Source organism: Stegostoma tigrinum, unplaced genomic scaffold (genome assembly GCF_030684315.1).
Source record: "Stegostoma tigrinum isolate sSteTig4 unplaced genomic scaffold, sSteTig4.hap1 scaffold_436, whole genome shotgun sequence".
Lineage (NCBI taxonomy): Eukaryota > Metazoa > Chordata > Chondrichthyes > Orectolobiformes > Stegostomatidae > Stegostoma > Stegostoma tigrinum.
This window is the reverse complement of record NW_026728364.1, coordinates 4,750-31,421: the sequence shown is the minus strand read 5'-3', so window position 1 is coordinate 31,421 and position 26,672 is coordinate 4,750. Positions and strand designations below refer to the sequence as shown.

General features: G+C 44.5%; 1 long non-coding RNA gene across 1 annotated transcript; it reads right to left on the bottom strand.

Moving 5' to 3' along the window:
* Positions 1-1,094: 1,094 nt before the first annotated feature.
* LOC132208505 (uncharacterized) lies at positions 1,095-17,828 on the bottom strand. The gene is made up of 4 exons (XR_009444618.1): positions 17,674-17,828; positions 13,891-14,044; positions 8,971-9,070; positions 1,095-1,282 (listed from the first exon to the last, which is right to left on the bottom strand). It is a non-coding gene; the product is annotated as an uncharacterized LOC132208505 (long non-coding RNA).
* Between the last annotated feature and the right edge of the window lie 8,844 nt (positions 17,829-26,672).

Here is a 26,672-nt window from a genome sequence, read left to right as displayed (position 1 = left end):
ACTATAACAATGTGTGGAGCTGGATGAACACAACAGGTCAAGCAGCATCTCAGGAGCACAAAAGCTGACGTTTCAGGCCTTGAACCTTCTCTAGGCCCGAAAAGTCAGCTTTTGTGCTCCTGAGATGCTGCTTGGACTGCTGTGTTCATCCAGCTCCACACATTGTCATCTTGGATTCTCCAGCATCTGCAGTTCCCATTATCACTGATACTATTTTTGATTCTACTGTTAGCTATATTCAAACCAATCAACTTATTCAGAAATTTGCTGGTAGTTAACCAGTCCTGATGAACCAGGAAATCCCTTTTCACATATTGTGCAGGTGGATAGTCTTTAGTCAGTGCGAATGTGTCGACGTGTTGTGACAACGTGACTATTTCCAAGCTCTACCTTACACAACTGTTAGTGTGACATTTTATTCACAATACCAGCACCTTTAATTGAGCAGGGATCGGTAACATCTGTACAAACAGCCCAAAACCATGGTTCATTTGATAGTGAGAGTGACAGCAAAGTTCTTCAACTGTGGTTGTCTGTGAACTCACTGGTGTGTTAACAGTTTGGCTGACAATGAATCCCTTCCCACACTCAGAGCTCATGAAAGGTCTCTCCCCAGAGTGAACTCGCTGGTGTATCAGCGGGGAATTCGAATCAGCAAAGCCTTTCCCTCATGCAGAACAGGTCAATGGTCTCTCTCCAGTGTGACTCTGGTGGTCAGTTTCTCGCTGGGATGGATGAAGAAATTCCTTCCTGCAATCTGCACATTTCCACACTCTGTCTCCCAGCGTCACTGCACTGGTGTTCGGACATTTCAGATGAATCTTCACAGACTCTTCAACACACACGCCATGTGCATTTCTCCCCAATGTGAGTGCTGCTTTTTCCTTCATTGTTCAAAATCCTGAGATAATTGGGTTGTGATAAACAAAGTGACCGTCAGACCTGGATGTGGACCTGTTTAAATTCTCCAACTGCAGACTATACTTTCAAACAGAAAGTTAAGTGGAGCGAGTAAGAAACCAGAAGGACACAGATTGTGAAACTGAGAAATTCTCTGGGCATGTGTGGAGCGATACTTGGAGAAAATGCTGGATCACCATTAGAACAAATTCATTCATAAATATCCTCCAGGTAAGGGATCCAGTCAGTGTTTGCATAAAACTACCAAAAGAGAGAGGTGGGGGAAGCCAGCGAGGAAGGACAGTCATTGTATAGATCTGTAACTCAACCTTTCGATCCCTCTGAAAGACTAAGAATAGTGCAGAAGTAAAATTGTGGAAATCTGAAATGAAAACAAAAAATGCTTCGTCAGCGTTGTACAGCACAAAACAATCCCTTTGGTCCCAGTTTTCCATGCTGACTAGATATCCCAAATTAATCTAATCCCATTTGCAAGCATTTGACCTATATTCTGCTACACCCTTCCTATTCACATAGGACATTTAAGAGGTATCTGGATGGGTAACTCTACCAGCTTCCACCAGTTCCTCTGGCAGCTCATTCTACACAGGCACCACCCACTTTCCCTTTTAAAAAAAAAACAAATTCACTGGAAAAGCTCAGCAGGCCTGTAGCATCTGTTAAGGAGGAAAAAAAAAGTTAACATTTCAGGACCGGTGACCCTTCCTCAGAACCCGAAACTCTTCTCTCCTCCACAGATGCTGCCAAACCTGCTGAGCTTTTCCAGCAAATTTGTTTTTTTTTAAGATTTAAGGCATCTGCAGTTCTTTTGGTTCCCTTTTAAGACTTTCCCTCTCAGCTTAAGCCAATGTTATTAGTTCTCGTCTCCCCTAACCTGGGAAAACAATCTTGGCCATTCACCCTACGCCCACCATAATTTTAACAACCTCGATAAGGTCACCAGTCAGCCTTCAATGCTCCAGGGAAAATAGACCCAGCATATTCAACTTCTCCCTACAGCTCAAAACTTCCACCACTTGCAACATCCTTGTAAATCTTTTCTGCACCCTGCCAAGTTCAACAGCATCATTCCTATAGCAGGGAGACCAGAACTGAACACAGTATTCCAAACGCAGCATCATCAATGCCTTGTTCAGCCTATAACATTGACCTCCCAACTCCTACACTCAATGCACTGACCAATAAATGCAAGCACAGCAAATATCATCTTCACTACCTTCTGAACCTGCAATCCACCTTCAAGGAACTGTGCACATGCACCCCAAGGAGTCCCTGTTGCATAACAGTCCCCAGGGCCTCATCATTAACTGTTTAAGTCCTGCGCTGATTTGCATTACCATAATGCAATCGCTCACATTTAGCTGAACTAAACTTATTTCTATCACTCCTTGGCCCATCAACCCATGTGATTACGTTCCCATTGTGCTTGGGAAGTAAACGCCTTTGCTGTCTACTACAACAACAATTTTAGTGTCATCTGCAAACTTACTAACCATTCCTCCAATATTCATTCCACATGATTTGCATCAATGATTAAAAAAGCAGTGGACCCAGCACCGATCCTTGCAGCACACTGCTGTTCATAGTCATCTAGACTGAATCCGCTCCCCCCTGGCTGACCATAATCTTGTCTCCTACCTTCAAGCCAATTTTGTTTCAAATAGCTACCTCTCCCTGGGTTCCATTTGATCTAATCTTGCTAACCAATCTGTCATGTGGAGCTTTGGTGAATGCCTTGCTGAAGTCCATAATAGACAATGTCCACTGCTTTGCCTTCTTCAATCTTCTTTGTCACTTCTTCAAAAAACTCAATCAATTAAGTGAGACAAGATTTCCTACTCACAAAGCCATGTTGACTATCCCTAATCAGTCTTTGCTTCTCTAAACACATGCAAATCCTGTCCCTCAGAATCCCCACCAGCAACTTACCCACCACTGACATCAGGCTCAACGGTCGATGGTCCCGTGGCTTTTCCTGAAAGAATGGCACCACATTAGCCACCCGGCCTTCTGGCACTTCACTAGTGTCAGTGATACAAATACCTCAGCAAGGGGCCAGCAATTACTTCCCCAGCTTCTCCCAGAGTTTGTGGGTAACACCTGATCAGGTGCCAGGAACCTATCCACCTTTATGCATTTTAAGACATCCAGCACCTAGATCTCTGTAATGTAGACACTTTTCACGACTCATTATTTATGTCTCCATGTTCTCTAGCTTCCATATCCTTCTCTGCAGTAAATACTAATGTGAAATACTCATTCACTATCTCAGCCTGCAGTTCCACACAGACAGCCTCGTTGATCTTTAAAGGGGCCCTATTTTCTCCCTAGTTGCTTTTTTGTCCCAAATGAAGTTTCAGAATCTCTTGGGATTCCCCTTAACTTGATTTGCCAAAGATAGCTCATGTCTCCTTTTTGCCGTCCTGATTTCTCGAGTATACTCCTACTGCCCTTGTACTTCGAGGGATTGACCCAATTCCTGCTGTCAATACCCGACATGTGCTGCCGCCTTTTTCTTGACCACAGCCTCAATTTCTCCAGTCAGCCAGTATCCCCTACATTTACCAGCCTTGCCCTTCACATGAACAGGAACATATTGTGTCTGGGCTCTCCTTATTTTAGTTTTGAAGACCTCCCACTTTCCAAGCATTCCTTGACCTGCATATTACCTCTCTCAATCATCTTTTGCAAGTTCTTGCCCAACAATGTCAAAGTTGGCCTTACTCCAATTTAGAATTTTGAAATGTATATTAAATAAATATGTTTTATTTTAAACTGATCACATCTGCCTGCATCTGGCATATACTCCTCTAAACCTCTCTTGTCTATGTCCTAATTCAAATGTCTTTTAAACAACGTGACTGTACCTGTATCTGCCACTTCCTCTGAAAGTTTGTTCCACACATGGACAACTCCGTAAAAATAAAAGTTTCCCTCATGTCTTTTTAAATATGTCTTTCTCCTCTCACCTTACACACATGTCCGCTTGTCTTGAAATCAGCCAACCTCGGGAATAAACCCTTGCTATTTGCATAATCTGTGCCCTCATGATTTTATGAACCTCTAAGGCCACTCGTTAACCCATTATGCTGCAGTGAGAAAAGTGCCAGCTTTGGCCGTCTATTTGATAATCAAGCCCTCCATTCCTGGCAACATCCCAGCAAGTTAGGACACGAGTTAGGAAGCATGGACTGGGAGCAGTTGTTCCATGGTAAGGGAACTATAGACATGTGGAGATTGTTTAAGGAACAGTTGTTGGGAGTGATGAGTAAATATGTCCCTCTGAGACAGGCAAGACGGGGTAAGATAAAGGAACCTTGGATGACGAGAGCGGTGGAGCTTCTAGTGAAAAGGAAGAAGGTAGCTTACATAAGGTGGAGGAAGCTAGGGTCAAGTTCAGCTAGAGAGGATTACATGCAGGCAAGGAAGGAGCTCAAAAATGGTCTGAGGAGAGCCAGGAGGGGGCACGAGAAAGGCTTGGCAGAAGGAATCCGGGAAAACACAAAGGCATTTTACACTTACGTGAGGAATAAGAGAATGGTCAAAGAAAGAGTAGGGCCGATCAGGGATAGCATAGGGAACTTGTGTGTGGAGCCTGAGGAGGTAGGGGAAGCCCTAAATGAGTTTTTTGCTTCTGTCTTTACGAAAGAAACGACCTGTGTAGTGAATGAAACCTTTGAAGAGCAGGTGTGCATGCTGGAATGGATAGAGATAGAGGAAGCTGATGTACTGAAAATTTTGTCAAACATTAAGATTGACAAGTCGCCAGGCCCGGATCAGATTTGTCCTCGGCTGCTTTGGGAAGCGAGAAATGCAATTGCTTCGCCACTTGCGAAGATCTTTGCATCCTCGCTCTCCACTGGAGTCGTACCTGAGGACTGGAGCGAGGCAAATGTAATTCCTCTCTTCAAGAAAGGAAATAGGGAAATCCCCGGCAATTATAGACCGGTAAGTCTCACGTCTGTCGTCTGCAAGGTGTTAGAAAGGATTCTGAGGGATAAGATTTATGACCATCTGGAAGAGCATGGCTTGATCAAATACAGTCAACACGGCTTTGTGAGGGGTAGGTCATGCCTTACAAACCTTATCGAGTTTTTTGAGGATGTGACTAGTAAGGTTGATGAGGGTCAAGCTGTGGATGTGGTGTATATGGACTTCAGTAAGGCATTTGATAAGGTTCCCCATGGAAGGCTCATTCAGAAGGTCAGGAGGAATGGGATACAGGGGAACTTAGCTGCTTGGATACAGAATTGGCTGGCCAACAGAAGACAGCGAGTGGTAGTAGAAGGAAAATATTCTGCCTGGAAGTCAGTGGTGAGTGGGGTTCCACAGGGCTCTGTCCTTGGGCCTCTACTGTTTGTAATTTTTATTAATGACTTGGACGAGGGAATTGAAGGATGGGTCAGCAAGTTTGCAGACGACACAAAGGTCGGAGGTGTCGTTGACAGTGTAGAGGGCTGTTGTAGGCTGCAGCGGGACATTGACAGGATGCAGAGATGGGCTGAGAGGTGGCAGATGGAGTTCAACCTGGATAAATGCGAGGTGATGCATTTTGGAAGGTCGAATTTGAAAGCTGAGTACAGGATTAAGGATAGGATTCTTGGCAGCGTGGAGGAACAGAGGGATCTTGGTGTGCAGATACATAGATCCCTTAAAATGGCCACCCAAGTGGACAGGGTTGTTAAGAAAGCATATGGTGTTTTGGCTTTCATTAACAGGGGGATTGAGTTTAAGAGTCGTGAGATCTTGTTGCAGCTCTATAAAACTTTGGTTAGACCGCACTTGGAATACTGCGTCCAGTTCTGGGCGCCCTATTATAGGAAAGATGTGGATGCTTTGGAGAGGGTTCAGAGGAGGTTTACCAGGATGCTGCCTGGACTGGAGGGCTTATCTTATGAAGAGAGGTTGACTGAGCTCGGTCTCTTTTCATTGGAGAAAAGGAGGAGGAGAGGGGACCTAATTGAGGTATACAAGATAATGAGAGGCATAGATAGAGTCGATAGCCAGAGACTATTTCCCAGGGTAGAAATGGCTAGCACGAGGGGTCATAGTTTTAAGCTGGTTGGTGGAAAGTATAGAGGGGATGTCAGAGGCAGGTTCTTTACGCAGAGAGTTGTGAGAGCATGGAATGCGTTGCCAGCAGCAGTTGTGGAAGCAAGGTCATTGGGGTCATTTAAGAGACTGCTGGACATGCATATGGTCACAGAAATTTGAGGGTGCATCCATGAGGATCAATGGTCGGCACAACATTGTTGGCTGAAGGGCCTGTTCTGTGCTGTACTGTTCTATGTTCTATGTTCTAAGTCTATTCTGAACTGTCTCCAGTTTAATAATAATGTCCTTCCTGTAACAGGGCGACCAGAGCTGCACACAATACCTCAAATGAAGCCAAAACAATGTCCTGTACAACCTCAACATAACATCCCAACTCTGAGACTCTAAGGTCTGAGCAATGAAAGCAAGTGAGCTGAACAACTTATTAATCACTCTGTCTACTTGTCTACATAAACTTCAAAGAATTATGCACTTGAATCTCAGCATTTCTCTGTTCCACAACACTACCCTGGGTGCAACCATCAATTGTGCAAGTCCTACCCTGGTCATTTTACTGAAATACAATGTCTCACATTTATTCAAATTGAACTTCATCCTCCACTCCTCAACCCATTGACATAATTGATCAAGATCTTGCTGTCATCTTCGATAACCTTCACTGACCACTATACCAACATTTCATACCACTAATTCTAGTATCATCTGCAAACTTACTAATCTTGTCCCTTAAATTCTCATCCAAATCATTAATATAAATGAGAAACAAAAGTGGACCCTGTGCCAAATGCTGTGGAACATGCTGGTCACAGAACTCCACTCTGAAAAATCCTCCATCACCACGGTCTCTCCTCCAACTGAGCCAATTCCGCTTCCAATTAGCAAGCTCTTCCTGAATCACATGTGATCTAACTTTACGCATCAGTCTACCATGTGGAATCATGTCAAAGGCTTCACTCTCACTCTGGGAGGTGCTGCAAAACTGAAACAATTCCCCAACCATTTGCCCATCATTCCTTGAAAAGTTAAATCCCAACTCTCTTGAGAATAACTGCTAAATCTGCATCCAGCTGCCATTCAGACTGTTCCAGATCCTGGGAACTTGCGGAGTCAAACACTCTTCACATTTTCACTCTGCATTTTTTGCCAATTATCTGAATGTTGTACTCCACAGTTACCAAACATTGCTACAATGGAGAATTACCTGAGCTTCTGTTCACTCTCTCCAAACCAGAGACACATCAATTTTAATTTACTTGTGGGACGTGGCCTTTGCTGCACAGGCAAATATTGATTTCCACTTTTATTCGATTTGGAGAAAGTGGTACTTTCTATTACTGCTGCACTCCATCTGCTGTAAGTACACCACTGTGCTGTTATGATGATAATCCACCCTGGAGCCTCACTACCCTCCCTACTGCAGGAATCATACCTCAGACCTCACTACCCTCCAGATCATGCCCTCAAGCCACGCTACCTGCATTGTTGCAGGCATCGTTCTCGAGCCTCAACACCCTTCACATCTGTGGAATCCCCCTCCAGCCTCAACTCACACCATCTATCTAGATTCCTCCAGTCTCACAGACCACCTTATCTGTCATCTCCTCCAGCCCACAAACTTCTTTAGCTCTATAATTGTCTTTACCGTCACAAACCTCCCTTTGTCTGGTCTCCTACAGCCTCACAATCTTCCCCATTTCTGTAATCTCCTCCAAGCTCACTTTTCTCTATTTTTGTAGTCTTCTCCAGTCTCAGAACCCTTCTTGTCTCACATATCATCCAGCCTCACAGATCAATGATACAAGAACGATATTTCTTTCCTCTAATACAATCCTTATTTTTATTCATCCACATGATGGCGGTACTTTCAATTTCCTGGGCTTCAGGCCCCAGAATTGAAGTCAACCGCTTTACCTCTCTACCTCACTTTTCTCCCGAAAACACTGACCAATCATGAGTCATTTATTCTAATATCTCATTTTCTGAAATAACTTGAAATATTGCTGGGCATCTTCCTATGTGAAGAGTCTCAGAGGACTACAGTACAGAAAAAGGCTTTGTGGCCCATCCAGCCTGGGCTGGTTAAAAACCACACCCTAACTATTCTAATCTAATTTTCCAGCACTTGGCCTATAGACCTGTCTGCGTTGGCATCACAAGTGGGCATCTAAATATGCCTTAAACGCTATGAGGATCTCGGTGCCTACCACCCTCAGAGACAGTGAGGTTCAGTGCCATTGTCACAGCATGATGACATCACAGAGACGAGCTGAGTCTGTGCAAACCAAAGATCCCCCACACACCGTGAAGGACGGGAGGGTCCCTGATAGGGGGCAGAGGAGATTTAACAGAATGGTTTGTAGGAAGAGGGTTTTTAGTTGCATGGATAGGGTTTTTTTTAAAAGTTATAATTTCATGTGACTTAGGTATTGCTGGGACATATTGAGAATATCCATCGACAATAGATGGACTCTCCTTCACAACCTCTCCTCTTGCCTGGGGTATGGTAATCTTCAGGTTAAACCAGCCCGATGGTCAGGTAAGATAATGGTGACTTTACCTTAGGCACAGAGATGCCACTTTGCCTCAGTGGTGTAGAAGGGAATGTTGAATGTGGTGGATGGGACACCACTCCGACACTGCTTCATCTGGAGGATGTTAACTTCCTTTAATATTGTTGGGGCTGTACTCATGCAGGTAAGTGGAAATGAAAAGTGGATGAGTGCCTTACACACAAGAAGCAAACTGTCATTCGGTAATCAGGCGCTTGGGGAAACTGAGATTGATCTCCTTGTTACAAAGGATTTTGAGGGGACCTTTGATAGGAGGTGTTTACAAAAGATAAACATTAGAATGGTAAAATGTACACTCAACTGGCCATAAAAAAGGACTACAGGACATATATTGAAAGTTGTAGGAAAGATCTATTGAGAGAATGGAGTAATAAGAGAGAGATTTTACATGGCAAATGGGAATGAGCAGGAACACAATACTCACACACAATGCGAATATCCAGGTCCTGATGAATTGAGTAATTCTGTCAGAGTTTGGTGTTACAATTATTGAGCTTCCTACCTGAAAGTCCACTTGTAATATCCTGTAACACAAATTCATAAAATCCATCACTGTCAGAGTAGGAATCCACAACATCCCCTCCTCCTGGCCGAGGGTAACTGTGCATTGTTCCTGCTGCACATTATTCCTTGTGGGAGTCAGCAGCTGATTCGAGGGATTTCTATTTGGGTTTCTAGGAATTTCCACATTGGGGCTTCATGTCACTGAACAGAACAACAGGTGTTTGACACAAGGCAAAGAATGGCCAAGATTTAGTGAGATGCAGGCAGCAGGATTTGCTTCCTTTTCTTTCCTTCTGTGCTGCTGCACTGCCACAATGAGACATCAGCTTTTCCGGCCCAATGCAACTTGATGAACAAGTTGTCTCGATTCTGAGAAAGGGGCAGTAAGCTTCTCCCAGTCATTTGAAAAAACGCCCCTGAAAAAGGCAGCAATTACAGATGTGTCATGTTGCCCAGTGCTCCCAACAAAAAGATGAGAAGAATGAGGGAGGATCTCATAAAAAAGGGATAACAGTCAAGTTCCATGAGGGTTAGAGTTTATGGAGAGATATTGATAAATGGGCGACAAGTCGGCAAATGGAGTATATTTTGGGAAAACGAGAAGTTGCTATTTTTTGAGGACATGACCAAAGAACAGTGTTATTTAAAAATGTAAAAACTGTGGAAAACTGCAACACAAAAGGGATTCAGGAATAATTGTGCAGGAAGCATGAAGCGAGCACACAGTTGCAACAGGTAATCGGGAAGGGTCATGGGATGTTATGCTTATGTCAAGGTGTTTGCAGTAGAAGAGTTTGGAATACATGTCTTAGGACAAATGTACAACTTGCTGGCAAGACCACATCTGGAAGAATGCGAGCAGCTTTTTTGGTCCACTTATTCGAGCAAGTATATAACTTCACTGGAGGCATTTCAAAGAAGATGAACTAAGATGATCATTGGTTTGGAGGGATTATGTTTTAAGCTAAGACTAAACAGGTCTGGAATATACTAACTAGATTTTTTTTGAAGAATGAGAGATGTTCTAATTAAAAATAGAGGATTCTTAAGGGAGTTGACAGGATAAATGCAGAGGAAATATTTCTCATCGTGGGAGCAGATTCTTGATAAGGCAGAGAAGAGAGGGTTCTCTTTTGGAATTGTCAAGCTTAAGGCAACACAGACATGGGTAAGGGGTTTCAGTCGCGAATGAGCTGGAGTGAGGTGGAGAGAAGGAGCATTTTAGAGATTGAAATTTCTGGCATTTGTGATTGAAATGTACGGTAAGATGTTTTTCTTGAGACCAGATATGAGAGCATTATTGAGAAGGGTGCAGTTCAGCCTCAGACAGTTCCCAATGAGAGGGATGGATTCAGTACAATAGTAAGGAAAAATAATTTGTAATAATAACTGAAGGCAATGTGTTTTACTATCACAAAGTGTTATTGGAGGAAATTTCAGCTAATCAAGTAGTGGAAGCATGATAAGCAGTTTTATAATTGAGTAACAGTGGAGCAAAGTGATGGAGACGAGTTAGATCTGAACATTGTAGAATACATGTGAAAGTTAACACAGTGCTTGTCGAAGATCTCACCTCCTGGAAGTATGTTGGTGAGAAACAGCATGGGCCAAGGATAGATCCTTGAGGGACATTTACTACATGGATTTCAGACAGGAAAGAGAGATGGAGTGGGATTTTCAAATGACGGTGAGGTCGAACATTGGTTTTAAACAGAATGGGTGAGAAGGACATAACCAGAAAAGAGAAACAGACAGAACAAGTAACAATATCTGTGAATTGGCATCGGGGAAGAGGCAGGGAGGAGGAGGAGAAATAAGAGTTGGAATATTTGTAGTTTCGTGAGAATAGGGCATGTGTCTCCTTCACTTGCCGTTGGAGGGGAGGATGGAGGAGACAGGATGATGGACAGTGTTTTGCAAAGAAACCATGCCTGTGTTAGTGATATTTAAAAATGAGTGAACAAACCTGATGACTAACTTTTATCCAGAATGTTAAAATGTACAACAGAAGTCCAGGTTCAAATCCTATCTCAGCAGATGGTGGAATTTGAATTCAATAAAAAAACTGGAAGAATCAACTGGTTGCCATGGCAACGATTGCTGATGACAGAGAGAAAAAAAAAATCTAATGTCCTTCGGGGAAAGAAATTTGCCAACCTCAGCAAGCCACTCAGTTGCAAATCACTGCAAAGTTTCAACAAAGGAATGAAGCTGGGTGGCCCATTTGGCATCTACCAGGGAACTAGGAAAGACAACTGCAGAATCAGCCCTATCGACCCCCCAAACTCCTGCTTAATAATATCTGGGGGCTAGTGGCAAAATTTGGAGAGCCGCTTCAAAGACGAGTCAAGGAACAGTGTCAGACTCATGGAAACATACCTGGCAAACAATGACACACACCACTATCATTGTCCTTAGTGAAGCCCTGTCCCAGCAGACGTGACAGCACAGTGCTATTCTGACCAGATTATTTGACCTGGGAGTACTCAACATTGACTCTGACGCCTGGAAGTCTCATGGCTCCTGCTGATTACCATGTACCATCCTCCCTTGGTTGATAAATCAGCAGTAGTATTATCGCTAGATTATTAATCCAGAGACCCAGATAACATTCTGGGGACCTGGGTTCGCATCTTGCCATGGCAGATGGTGAAACATGAATTAAATAATGATCTGGAACTAAGATTCTAATGATGACCATGAAACCATTGCCAATTATCAGGAAAGACCCATCTGGTTCACTTATGTCCTTTCCGGAAATGTGCCATCCTTACCTGGTCTGGATGACATGTGACTCCAAACCCATAGTGATGTGCTTCACTCTTAACTACCTTCCAGGTAATAAACGCTGGTCCAGCCAGCGATTTCCACATCCCAAGAGTGAATTTTAAGAAGCAAAAAACTCTATCATGTTGAACAGCACTTGGAGGAAACACTGCGAGTGTGAATAGCACTAAATGTACTCAATGTCCACATCAGGAGTAGTTTGTAGGAGGATTACCAATCAGGCTAGTCGAGTCCTAAAGGACAAAGCTGCTTGGCTGGGACTGCAGCAGGTGCTGACGCACCAAACGGGGAAAATATAGCTGATCTCATCATCACCAATTTCCCAGCTGCAGAGGCATCTGTCCATGACAGGATTGATAACAGCAACCACCGCACAGTCCTGTGGAGACAAAGCCTCATCTTAAACTTGATAATACCCCCCATTGCGTTGGGTGGCACTAACTTCGGCTAAAAGGGACAGACTTGGAACAGACACAGGAGCTCAAAACCAGATATCTATGAGGCTTTGAGAGAGACTGCAACAGTAGCAGACCTTCTCCAGCACAATCTGTAACCTCATTGCCCAGCATATCCTACAGACAGCCATTGCCATTGATCCAGGGGACCAACACTGGTTGAATGGAGAGTATTGGAGGGCATGCCAAGGGCAGCACCAGGCATACCTAAAAATAAGGTGCCAACCTGGTAAAACCACCAAACAGGACTATCTGCATGCCAAATAGCATAAGCAGCAAGAGTTAGAGTTAAGCCACCCCATAACCAATAGATCAGATGCAAGCTCCGCAGTTCTGCCACACCCAGTCGTGAACGGTGATGGACAATTAAACAACTCACTGGAGGAAGCATGCCAAAAATCCCCATCTTTACCCGACACAGGAGCCCAACCTATCCATGCAAAAGACAAGTCTGCAGCAATCTTCAGCCAGAAGTGCCAACTGGATGATCCATCTCAGCCTTCTCCAGAGGTCCCCAACATCAGAGATGTGAGTTTTCATCCAATTTGATTCATTTCACATGATATTAAAGAAATGAATGAACAGTGCAAAGGTTATGGGCCCTGGCAACACTCTGGCAACAGTAGCGATGACTAGTGCTCTAGAGCTTGCGAGCATCCAAGCCAAACTATTTCAGTCCTGCTACGGCGCTGGCATCTACTAACAATTTGGGAAACTGCCCAGGTCTGTTCAGCACAAAAACATTGAAAATCGAACCCGACCAATTTCCCCTCAAGCAATCTACTCTCTATCATCAGTAAAGTGATGGAAGGCGTCATTGACAGCGGTCGTAAGCAGCACTTACTCAGCAGTAACCTGCTCAGTGACACCCAGCTTGGGCCATGGTGGGCACTCGGTTCCTGATCTTATTACAGACTTGATCCGCAAATTCACAAACAGCTGAATTCCTGAGGTGAGGTGAGGGTAAACAGCGGAGCTCTGCACAAAAACCACTTACTTCCACTTCAGTGACAATGACTGACAGTGACACCTTAGTTTCAGCTCATCTGCTGAACCTCTCATCTATTCCTGTGTAATCTCTAGACTTAACTACCCAAACTCACTGCCAGTCGGCCTCCCACATTCAACATCCCTGCAACCTCAAGAATACCTAAAATTCTGCTGCACACAAGTTCATTTGTACCAAGACCTGTTCACCATCACTGCTGTGCTCCCTGACCCACAAAGGCTCCTATTTATAAACAACAATTTAAAATTCTCACCCTTGATTTAATTCCTGGCTGTGATGAGCCCTATCTCCCTGCACCAAACAACCTTCAAGACTTCAACAACTCATTTAGTTCCAGACTCCAACAATGCGTTTAATCATCCCTTCACTATTGGAGGCTGTTTGTAAAGTTGCCAGAAAACGTGATCTGGAATTCCCCTGATAAACCTCTGAGGTTTGCTTTCCTTGAGAGAGTCAGGAAAACCTGTAGATTTGGTGACTTTTTGGTCACCTGACCTAATATGGCCTTACGTCAAAAGTTTGTTGATAATATTTTTGTGAAATTATAAAAGATGATAAAAATACAAATAGTTTGTTGATTTGAACATACACCATTAGCTCTTCGGTATCGCTAGATGAATGATCTGTAACTTCTCTCACAATGCTCCATTTGAGCACCTTTATCATACAAACTGCAGCAGCACACGAAAGTTAAACATCACCTTCCCCACAGGGAACAGGGCTTTGGCAACGATCGCTGGTATCTGTGGAAGGAGAAACACACAGTAAATGTTGCAGAAGTGCAAAATGAATGACACAGATAAAAACGCTGTAGAATTTGGGGTCTGAAATGGAAGAAAAATACACTCTCTTTCTGGGAAAATATTTCCTGACTGTGAAAGATACCATTCAAAAATTAATCTGGTAAGAGAGCAGCACATGGTCAGGGGGTGGGCAGCAGTGGAAAATTTATTTACAAAAAAGGTACAAGGAAATTACAGTAAAATACTACAGAGATCAAATCTATCCATCATTAGAGACTGAAGAGATTAGACACCGACAAAGGTGATCAGGGAGCACAGAAGTGAGCAAGAGCAGTGTGAGCTGCTATGATCCAACAGTCTGGGAAAGAAATCCATAAGAAACAAACATTTCTCTTGGATAAGAGATAATAGGAACTGCAGATGCTGGAGAATCCAAGATAACAAGGTGTGGAGCTGGATGAACACAGCAGGCCAAGGAGCATCTTAGGAGCAGGAAAGCTGACATTTCGGGCCTGGACACTTCATCAGAAATGGGGGAGGGGAAGAGGATTCTGAACTAAATAGGGAGAGACAGATCAAAGATGGAGAGAAAAGATATTTGGAGAGGAGACAGACAAGTTAAAGAGGCGGGCATGGAGCAGGTAAAGATGAGTATAGGTGGGGAGGTAGGGAGGTGATAGGTCAGTCCAGGGAGGACAGACAGGTCAAGGGGGTGGGATGAAGTTAGTAAGCAGGAAATATGGGTGCAGCTTGAGGTGGGAGGAGGCGATAGGAGAGAGGAAGAACAGGTTAGGGAGGCAGGGACAAGCTGGGCTAGTTTTGGGATGCAGTTGGGGGAGGGGAGATTTCGAAGCTTCTGAAATCCACATTGACACCATTGGGCTGCAGGGTTCCCAGGCAGAATATGCGTTGCTGTTTCTGCAACCCTTGGGTGGCATCGTTGTGGCACTGCAGGTGGCCCAGGATGGACATGTCATCTGAGGAATGGGACAGGGAGTTGAAATGGTTCGCGACTGGGAGGTGCAGTTGTTTCTTGCGAGCTGAGCGTAGGTGTTCTGCAAAGCAGTCCCCAAGCCTCTGCTTGGTTTCCGCAATGTAGAGGAGGCCACAACGGGTACAGGGGATGCAGTATACCACATTAGCAGATGTGCAGGTGAACATCTGCTCGATGTAGAAAGTCTTCTTGGGGCCTGGGATGGTGGGGGGGGGGGGTAGAAGAGGGAGGAGGTGTGGAGGCAAGTGTAGCACTTCCTTTGGTTGCAGGGGAAGGTGCCAGGAGTGGTGGGGTTGGAGGGCAGTGTGGAGCGGACAAGGGAGTCACGGAGAGACTGGTCTCTCCGGAAGGCAAGCAAGGGTGGGGAGGGAAAAATGTCTTTGATGGTGAGGTCGGATTGCTGATGGCGGAAGTGTCAGAGGATGACGTGTTCGATCCGGAGATTGGTGGAGTGGTATGTGAGGATGAGGGGGATTCTTTTTCAGTTGTTTTTGCAGGGACAGGGTGCGAGGGAGGAGTTGTAGAAAAATGCAGGAGACACGGTCAAGGGTGTTCTTGACCACTGCAGTGGGGAGGTGGGGAGTGGAGTTGCGGTCCTTGAAAAACAAGGACATCATAGATGTACGGGAGTGGAATCCTGGGAGCAGATGCGGCAGAGGTGAAGCAATTGGGAATAGGAGATGGCATTTTTGCAGGACGGAGGGTGGGTGTGAGATGTTAATGTGATAACATCCCATTAATTTAAAGAAGTAGAGAAATCAAAGTCTTTCATCTGCATTTGATTCCTATACAGAGACTTTGATTTATAGAAGTAAAGTCTTTTATCTACTCACATCGGTATGCAGGCACTGCCCTGAAGCTTCCTGCCCAGCTAGGAATTCAGTGTAAAGCTTTTGTAACTCCTTTTCTTCTCACACATCGGTATGCAGACACTGTCTTAAGTTTCCTGACTGAACTGAAATTAGAATCAATCTGTATCAAATAGGGTTAGGTGGGGAAAATTTGTAAAGGTGTGAAACCTCGAAAGTATGTAACTTCTGTCGCTGACTAAGGGGCCAGGGCACTGACTTTGTCCTAGCCAGACACACTAGCAACTTGAAAAACAATCTGTCCCAGACAACAACTCAAAATCGCCTCCTGCCGTTAGCAGCTACTTCACAAGCAATCAAAACTATATCCTGGTCTTTTATGTTGTTGATGTAATAATTGCTTGGTATCCTGTTTTTGTCTGTTGTAGTAATTGTTTTATGTATGATGCCATTGTAAATTGTGAAATCATTTTCTGTATCATGTCTTTTGTAAAGTATAAAAAGCAGGGACTGTCCAGGGAGAACTCCTTGTGAGACTCTGCACTGTGTGCCGGGTTGAGTACAGTGATTCTTCACAGCTTGTACTTGCTTGGTAAGAAAATGATTGGTGTTTTTCTAAACAGGTCTGTGTCTTGTTATTGCAGCACGTCCGTGAGGGTCTCCGAAAACAAACTTGACAGGTGGGAGGAGGTGTATTCTAGGTAGCTATGGGAGTCAGTGGGCTTGAAATATATATCGGTTTTGAGATTGTTCCCCAAGATGGAAACAGAGGACCAGGAAGGTGAGAGAGGTGGTTAGAGATGGTCCAGGTGAACTTAAGGTTGGGGTGGAAGGTGTTGGTGAAGTGGGCGAACTGTTCGAGCTCCTCATAGGAGCACGAGGCAGCGCCGATACAGTCATCCATGTACTGGAGGAGGAGGTACAGAAGAGGGATTGTTCCAAAGAGGCAGGCAAAGCTTGGGCCCATGCAGGTACCCATGGCCACCCCCTTTGTCTGTAGGCAGTGGGACAAGTTCACCGAAGCACATAATGGGGTCAGTGGAGGGGAACTGGTCAGACCTGCAGGACAGGAAATAGCGTAGGGCTTTTAGGCCATCTGTATGGGGAATGCAGGTGCTAATGTGGTACACTGCATCAGCTGTTCCCATTGTGACCTCAACTACATCAGGGAAACCAAGCAGAGGCTTAGGGACCGCTTTACAGAACACCTCCACTCAGTTTGCAATAAACAATTGCTCATCCCCACCTCCCTAACCTGCTCTTCCTCTCACCTATCCCCTCCTCCCATCTCAAGCCACACCCCCATTTCCTACCTGCTAACCTCATCCCACCCCTTTGACTTGTTGGTCCTCCATAGACTGACCCATCCCCTGCCCACCTACACTCACCTTTACCTGCTCCATCCCCACCTCTTTAACTTGTCTGTTTCCTCTCCACTTGTCTCCCCGTCTCTCCCTGTTTATTTCAGTATCGCCTTCCCCTCCCCCATTTCTGAAGGGTGTGGGCCCGAATACGTCAGTTTTCCTGTTTCTCTGATGCTGGCTGTCCTGTCGTGTTCCTCCAGCTTCACCCCGGCCCTTTTAAAGTTTCAAAGCTTTCGCGCGTGCGCCCCGCGGATCATTGCCCCCAATAAAGATGGTGACGGTCACACGGGCCTATCGCCATCTGAGGCGTTGATTTGTTTTCTGCAAACGTGAGTCTGGGAGTTTCAAATGCGTGTGTTTTCCGACGTACACTAACTGTTTGTAAAACTTCCAAACCCATACGAATATCACTTCCCTCCAGCTTTCTGCCGGTTTGCTTTCTTTACCGCGGCCTGCTCTTACCTCAATTGCACAAATCTTGGTCTCAGCAAAGGATCTAGACCCTCTGATGCTGCTTGGCCTGCTGTGCACATCCAGCTGCACATCGTGTTATCTTGGTTCTCCGGCATCTGCAGTTCCGGTTATCTCAGCGACTCTGGACCGCTGTCGTGGATGATCACGTGGTTTGGTTTTCACTGATCCCGCCCTCCCTTCATTCCGATTGGGCGACATCCGCCCGGTCATGCACGGCACATCTGTGCTCCTATTGGTCGCGCACTGACATCAATCAGCCAGACTTCACGGTGAGCTGGAGCATGCGCAGTGCTTTGTGTTATTGTCAGAAGCAAATGATCGTCGTCGCAATGTTGCATTTTGAGACAAATGACACTGAGAACTGGATGAGAAAGATTGTTACATTAGCGATCCTGGGGTTTTAATAAGTCGCTCTGAGGAAGGGGCACTGCACCCGAAACGTTAACTCTGTTTTTTTACCTTCACAGATGCTGCCAGACCTGCTGAGCTTTTCCAGCAACTTTGTTTTTGTTCCTGATTTACAACATCCCAGTTCTTTTGTTATTTTGAAATAAGTCGCGATTGAAAAGGCTTCCTGCAGCTCAAAGCTAAAGATACTCTTGATACCGCTCTGTCAGCGAATAGAGAAATAGCGGTGAAATAAGGGGAATAAATACAGGTCTAGCAGTCCTCAGGTAAGATGGAAAGAGAATAATTATGAATATGAAGAACATCACGTGGTGAAGTGAGGTGAGTGTTGTTTTAATGAACTGTGATTGGGCAGAGAGGGAGGTTAATCAAAAAAGAACAAGCAGAAAAGAGATTCTCAAGAAAGGTCTGTGCAATGGAAAGCAACGAGAATCAGAAGATAAAAGCTCAAGACAGAAGAAAAAGTTTGAAGACCGAGGCTGCAAAACCTCCAATAAGTTGTTTCACTGCTCTACTGCCTAGTTATTGACTTCAGCAGTATAGTCCACATTCAACTGTAAATAGCTGTCTGAGTTTGTCACTGTAGTTTACTTCATAACAGACAAACTCCACACTTTGTCTCAATAAAGCTGACAGTTGGTTCACCAATTAGTTCTGCTGCCAAGTCCGTTCCTGTTTGAAAAGGGGTATAGATCACATTTAAATAGACAATGAAAAATGTCAATCCAGGCTGGGAGCAAAATTCTACTCCCTCGCCACTGACTCCATCCCTGCCCCTGGTAACTGGCAGGTAACACACTGGTCACAGTCAGGGTGCAATATTTCACCCGAAGATGAGCTTCTAACCACATTACTCACCGCCACGCTCATTATCACAAAGGCCACATACAATTTCAACCTCAACAGCATCTCAGTTCATCTGCTGCTGAAACTCTCATCCATTCCTTTGCTCCCTCTCGACTTAACTCCCCAAACACGCTCCCGGCCGGCTTCTTAATACTACTTCCCTGAAATCTTGAAATGATCCAAAAATCTGCTGCCCATGTGTTTATTCTCACCGATTTTAACATCTTCAAGTTTTGCCATTCTGTGCTCACTAACATAAACATTTTCTCAGTGGCAAAGCACCAAGGTTTTGAAATTCATATCCTTATTTTGAAATTTTGTCATCACACCTCTTTCGTTTGATAGTCCCTCCAGCTGCAAACCCCTCTGAGATATATCTGAAGAAGGGTCACTGGACACAAAACAGTAATGCTGCTCTCTCTCCACAAGCACTGCCAGATAAGCTGAGTTTTACATCAATTTCTGCTTGTGTTACAACTTTCAAGCATCTACTGTTCTTTTGCTTTTTCCTTCAAGACATTTGTTCTCCCTGACTTGCAACCTCCTGTGGGTTTCTGGTTTTAACTCCCACCTTTTTCATGTTTTCAGTTCCTAAGGCCATAAGCTCTTGAATTTACTCCCTAAACATCCCTGGTTTTCAAAGTCCCCTTGTTTGTTCAGGATGTTCCTTGAAACCTACTTCTTTGGCCAGTTTTGGGTCACTTGTCCTATTAAGTGCCTGGTATCAAATATTGTTTTGTGACAACCTTGTGTAATATGTCAGATCATTGGATTGAATCAAAAATGTGAAAACATTTAAATTGTTCTTTTGGAAAACATCACTAATCCTTCACGACCATTTGGGAACTCGCTACCTAATATCATTGCAAGTGCGACTTCACCACATGACCTGCACTGGTTCAGAAAGGTCAAACATCAAGTTCTCCAGATGTAACTGAGGATTGGCAATAGTTACTGATACCTTTGGAGAGTGATCCAACGTTCATGTATCTGGATATGGTGAATGAATAGACAATAGGTGCTGGAATAGGCCATTCGACCCTTCAAGCCAGCACCACCATTCATTACAATCATGGCTGATCATCCACAATCAGTATCCTGTTCCTGCCTTATCCTCATAACCCTTGATTCCACTATCTTTAAGAGCTCTATCTATCTCTTTCTTCAAAGTATCCAGAGAGTTGGCCTCCACTGCCTTCTGGGGCAGTGCATTCCATATATCCACCGCTCTCTGGGTGAAGAAGTTTTTCCTCAACTCTGCTCTAAATGGCCTACCCCTTATTTTTAAACTGTGTCTTCTGTTCTGGACTCACCCATCAGCGGAAACATGCTTCCTGCCTCCAGAGTGTCCAATCCCTTAATAATCTTATACGCCTCAATCAGATCCCCTCTCATCCTTGTAAACTCAAGTGTATACAAGGCCAGTCGCTCCAATCTTTCAACATATGATAGTCCCGGCCGCCATTCCAGGAATTGACCTCAGGAACCTACGCTGCACTCCTTGAATAGCCAGAATGTCCTTCCTCAAATTTGGAGACCAAAGCAGCACACAATACTCCAGGTGCGGTCTCACCAGGGCCCTGTACAGCTGCAGAAGGACCTCTTTGCTCCTGTACTCAATTCCTCTTGTTATGAGGCCAGCATGCTATTAGCTTTCTTCACTGCTTGCTGTACGTGCATGCTTGCTTTCATTGACTGATGTCCAAGAACACCTAGATCTCGTTGTACTTCCCCTTTACCGAACTTGACTCCATTGAGATAGTAATCTGCCTTCCTGTTCTTGCCACCAAAGTGTATAATCACACATTTATCCACATTAAACTGCATCTGCCACGTATCCGTCCACTCACCTCGCTTGTCCAACTCACCCTGTGTTCTCATAACATCCTCCTCACACTTCACACTGTCACCCAATTTTTTGTCATCAGCAAATTTGCTAATATTACTTCTAATGCCTTCGTCTATATCATTAATATATATCGTAAACAGCTGCGGTCCCAGCACTGAACCTTGTGGTACCCCACTGGTCACTGCCTGCCATTCTGAAAGGGACCCGTTTATCACTACACTTTGCTTCCTGTCAGCCAGCCAATTTTCAATCCAACTCAGTATTTTGCCCCCAGTACCATGTGCCCTAATTTTGTTCACCATTCTCCTTTGTGGGACTTTATCAAAGGCTTTCTGAAAGTACAGGTTCACTACATCCACTGGTTCTCCCTTATCCATCTTCATATGGACATGTTGCAGAACCTGTTGGGTAAGGGAAGTTCAGAAACAGAACAGCGATGGCTTCCTTCTGACTCGAGAGGGTCTAACTTTACTTTTTAATTGAAAAATGTTCAGGTTAATTTATAGTTCTTCACGGAGAATGAATTGTTGAACTTATTCAGCTGCATGTGTACAATAAATTTCTTCAGATGTGAGGTCAAAGAAATTCAAAACTATTCCTCATCCTCCCACAGACTTTCTCTCACTGTTAAGGTGCCTACTCATGGACTTAGGGGATCCAGGTACATGATTATTTGAAGTTTACATCCCATTCAGACAGTGGTTAAACAGTTTTTTGGCAGGCAGCCTTCATTCCTCAATTGTATCAGAGATAATGGGAACTGCAGATGCTGGAGAATTCCAAGATAATAAAATGTGAGGCTGGATGAACACAGCAGGCCAAGCAGCATCTCAGGAGCACAATCTCAGGAGCTTGTTTCAGTTTAGGAGTTGGGAAGTCATATTAAGGTTGCACAGGATGTTGATGAGACCTCTTCTGGAATACAATGTGCGGTTTCTGTCACACAATTACAGGAGGCATAACATGAAGCTGGCGAGCGTTAAGAAGAGGTTTACCAGGATGTTGCCTGGTATGGAAGCTTTGATTTGTAGAGAAAGGTCGGATTGACTTTGACATTTCTTGTTGGTGCTTAGGAGGTTGAGAGGCGGCCTGTTAGAAGTTCATAAAATAATGAGACATGTAGATGGTATGAATTGTGGTCGTCATTTCCCAAGGATGGGAGATTTCAAGACTAGGGGATGTTTTTAATTTGCGAGGATAAATAATAAAAAAAGATATGTGAGGCAGAACTTTGCAATGACTGTGAATAAAACAATGGCAAGTTCCAGCAGAGAAACAGGTGGCAAAGAAACAGGTGACAGTGATGCAGGCATGTGAGGGCTAATGTGTTTCGTTTGCCAGTGACATTCACCGCTTCACAAAGTGGGGAACATTGAAGTGCAGCAGTGATGGTGATTATTTTGCAGGATATTCACCTTGCAAATGGTTTTTTCCACCAGTATCCCTGATGACATCGCAATCGACAGGATGAAAGCTGCAGCAAGACATGTGGAGCCAGTGGTGTAATTGTTACGGCATCTGATTTGGATTGGAAGATTGGAATATTGTATCCTCTCTTGCTCGAGTGAAGTTGACAGCTTTTCTACCCTTGCAAATTGACGGACATCCCGAAGAGGACTGTCTGCCCAGCGCTGCTTTTGTCAGGTTCCCAGCACCTGAAGTGAATGGATTGCTGGGTTTTGTAAATTGAAAATTGAAATTGAAAGGTAAATGAGTAACATGAGTGTGGGGCTACTTCAGCTCATTGTATATTTCATATCCCAGCTCATGCCAACGGTTCCCATTGTCAGGAGAAACTGCTTGTGTTCCACATAAAGGTGCCTTTTGTCGGGAAACCTTGTGTACAGCAGGAGAGGCGGGTAGAACAGTGTGTGTATAATGCCACAAAGACTGACACTGAGCCACACATTAAACGGTAAAGTTAACAAGTAACGTTGTAAACTTGCTCACCCAGTCGGCTTGTTTTCGTTCAGACTTTTCGTCACCATGCGAATTAATGCCGTGAGTGAGACTTCCGAAGAAGCGATGTTGTTCTCCTCCACTTGGAATTTATACTGCCCGGTCTGTTCCGGCAACTTCCGTCATTTCGCATTCTGTTTGAATGGGTTGCATATGGTGTCCAATTCTATATGTTTGCCGACTGCATTATGGATTGAGAACCATGCCTCTAGGAATTCCCATGTGTGTCTGTGTTTGGATTGCACTACTACGGTTATGTTGTCCCAGTTAAACTGATGGCCTTCATTGTCCGGCTGTACTGATATTAGGGAAAGTTTGTCGTGTCATTTTGCTGCCAGCTGATGTTCATGCATACTGATGGCTAGTTTCCTTCCTGTCTGTCTGATATAATGTTTGTGGCAATCATTGCACGGTATTTTGTGAACAATGTCAGTTCTGCATGTTGTGGGTATGGTGTCTTTAATCCTTGAGAATGTTTGTCGTAGCATGGCTTTGGGCTTGTGTGCTACCGTAATTCATAGTGGTCATAGGAGTTGTCAGTTCTGATATGTTCTTGATTGTGGCAGTGTGTCCAGTGTGTTAGGGCATAATGTGTCCTCTTCGTGTTGCTGTTTAGTCAGCACCTGCGGATGAAATTGCAGGGATATCCATTCAAAGCAAAGATTTTGTATTGGTGTTCTTCCTCTTTCTGCATAGTTCTTGGTCATTGCAACGAGTGGTGGCCCATTTAAATAGTGTCCCGACAGCTTAGTTTGTGCAAAACTGACCTGAGTTAGATGCCAAATTAAAAGTATCCGAGCCCCTTGAGGCACTGACCCGAGTTGTGATGTGCAAAGGACAACACACGAAGGAGGATCCTTGTGTGATTGATCCAATGTGATCCATATGCCAGGGTAACAGTGAAGACTGGTCTTCAGCACCCACATTGAACCTGGCTCCACTTGGCCTCTACTCACCTCTCACAAACTACCATGGCCCTTCACTTTTCCTGACCTCCCCTCTATTCTTGTTTTAAACTGATTGCACATCAGGCAGTTACAGCTGGCATTGCTGATGTGGAACTGTAACATGGAGTGAATCGATGTTGACTGATCAATGACATAATTCTGCTTCTCAAGATCAGTCAATATTTTGTATTTATTACTTTAAATGATAACCATGAACAGGCTACGACAGTGACGGCACTGAATCGTAATCACTGGACCAGCAGGAAAGAGCAGTTTATGGCACTCAGGACACTGTCTGATTCAACCTTGCATTCTCCCAACCTTCTGCACATGATGCCCCTCTGCTCTGTTTCGGATTTGTTACATCTTGATATATAATAGTCTCCAGTTATCTATTCTTTTGCCATTTCCAATACATGAGACTCTCTTTCCATGTCTTGTGCCTGGCCCCACAGCTCAGTGGTCAGAGCACTGGTCTCAGAAACAAGTGGTTGTGAGTTCGAGCCTGTGATAGTGTTTGTACACACCCTGCTTCAAAGGGCAAAAAGAGCCCTTTAAAAATTATCTGAAATTATAACAGTATCATTTCCTCCACAGGCCGGAAATATGTGTGAATTTCCACATTGCTGTTTGTCCTTCCACTTGAGGAGCAGCATTTGGAATGGCAGGAAGCAGCTGACATCAGTGATGTTTGGCTGGAAGTACAAGGTGAAGCAGGAAAACTACAGGTGAGCAATGGGGGAGGAGCACAAACCCAGGGCATCCATCAAATACTTCCATTTGTTGCTGTGAATAGGTTCTCGTTTTGGAGTCTGGAATGGGACAATAGAGCCAAGTGAGTGACGCTCTGCTTTCTGGGGGTTGCTCTCTCCGAAAGCCTCTGGCACTCTCGGTGGAAGGTGTCCTTGTCAGTTTCGTTCTGTGGGTGAAAATGAGGGTCACTTCCCCGAGGGGGCATGAACACAGTCTTCCCACCTCAAACTTCAGTTTTGCTTGTTGGTTCCTCAAAGTGTTGATCCAGAAACCCGCACAGCACACACTTCATTGGGGAGACAATGGCCTGAGGTTGTTATCACTGGACAGTTAATCCAGAGACCCAGATAGTATTTTGGGGACTTGTGTTTGAATTCAGTTGCAGCAGACGGCAGAATTTGAATTCAATACAAACCTGGAATTAAGCGTCTAATGATGAGCATGAATCCGTTGTCCTTTAAGGGAAGTAATCTGCCATTTGTGCTTACACGTAACTCCCGACCCACAGCAATGTGGTTGACTCTTAACTGCTGTCTGGACATTTAGGAATGGGTAATAAATGTTAGCCTAGCCAGTGATGCCCTCATCCCGTGAATGAATTTAAAAAGTGCGTGAGGAATTCCTCCTCGATGGAATGATAACTGATTTGCTTTGCCCAATCTTTATGCAGACTGAAGTCACCTGACTGTTGAATCAGTGACCATTTATCACAGTTAGAGCTCTCCCTTTCTGCTGGTGTCTTCAATCTCCTGTGTAGTGCCTTCTGCTAAAATTACCACTCGAGTTGACTGGGGTGTATATACATCGACCACTGTCAATTTCTGTCCCTTGATGTTTCTAAACTGTACCCAGACTCCATTTCACCAGAACTAATATCCATTGTCATTACCATATTAATTTTATTCCGTAACCAGCAAAGCTGACCTACCTCCTCATCCTTGTCCATCCTTCCAAGTAACTGAATACCCCTGGAGCCCAGCTTCACACATCGTAGATATTTTGGTTTCTGATTTACCAAAACATCCTGGATTCTGGAAAAGTCTGAGTTCAGTAGAAATTAGCAGTTGTAACACTGCTATTTAAGAAAGAAGGAGGAGCAAAAATAAGGAATAAAGCCAGTTAACATGACTTCAGTCAGTTGGGAAAGTGCTTAATAATGTTCCTTCATTAAGCATGTTTCAGCAATGCACTTAAAACAAAAATCGCATCATCTGATTAAATCAACGTGGTCAATCCAGAAGAAGGCATCCCATGATGGAGACAGGACAGTTGCAGGTAAGTCCAAGGTCACCCCGTGGCCAGGCATGTTTAACAACTTTATTCCATTTTGAAAGTCAAACAAGTGAGATTGTATGAGAGATAATGGGAACTGCAGATGCTGGAGAATCCAAGATAATAAAATGTGAGGCTGGATGAACACAGCAGGCACAGCAGCATCTCAGGAGCACAAAAGTTGACGTTTCGGGCCTAGACCCTTCATCAGAGAGGGGGATGGGGAGAGGGTTCTGGAATAAAACGGGAGAGAGGGGGAGGCGGACCGAAGATGGAGAGAAAAGAAGATAGGTGGAGAGAGTATAGGTGGGGAGACAGGGAGGGGATAGGTCAGTACAGGGAAGACGGACAGGTCAAGGAGGTGGGATGAGGTTAGTAGGTAGGAGATGGAGGTGCGGCTTGGGGTGGGAGGAAGGGATGGGTGAGAGGAAGAACAGGTTAGGGAGGCAGAGACAGGTCGGACTGGTTTTGGGATGAGGCGGGGGAAGGGGAGATTTTGAAGCTGGTGAAATCCACATTGATACCCATTGTGGTTTTTCTTGTTCATCCTTTCCCTGTCCTCCCCCGATACTTCTGCACTCATAGGATATAGTCCTACCTTCGCACCTCCTATCCAACAAGCCGCATAATCTGACTCTTTCTGACTGGATGGTTCTTTCCATTTGATGTACATATATATAGGTATTGGCACAGCCAATCTTCGTCGGATCCATATTTGGGCCAAAAAATATCAGGTACCTTAATGCTTTCTCTAGATCAAACAAAACAACAATAATTTATCACTGTAGTCTTGTCTTTCTCCCACGTCCGGGAGCCGTATTCTCAACTGCCCAACATTCTCCCCAAAGGGCTGTCAGGCGGAATATATTCCACTTTGACGATATTTGCCAATTGGTCGCTACTCAGGCAACTCCCCTTGCCTCCCATTGTTGCTAATTTAATTAATCTTATCG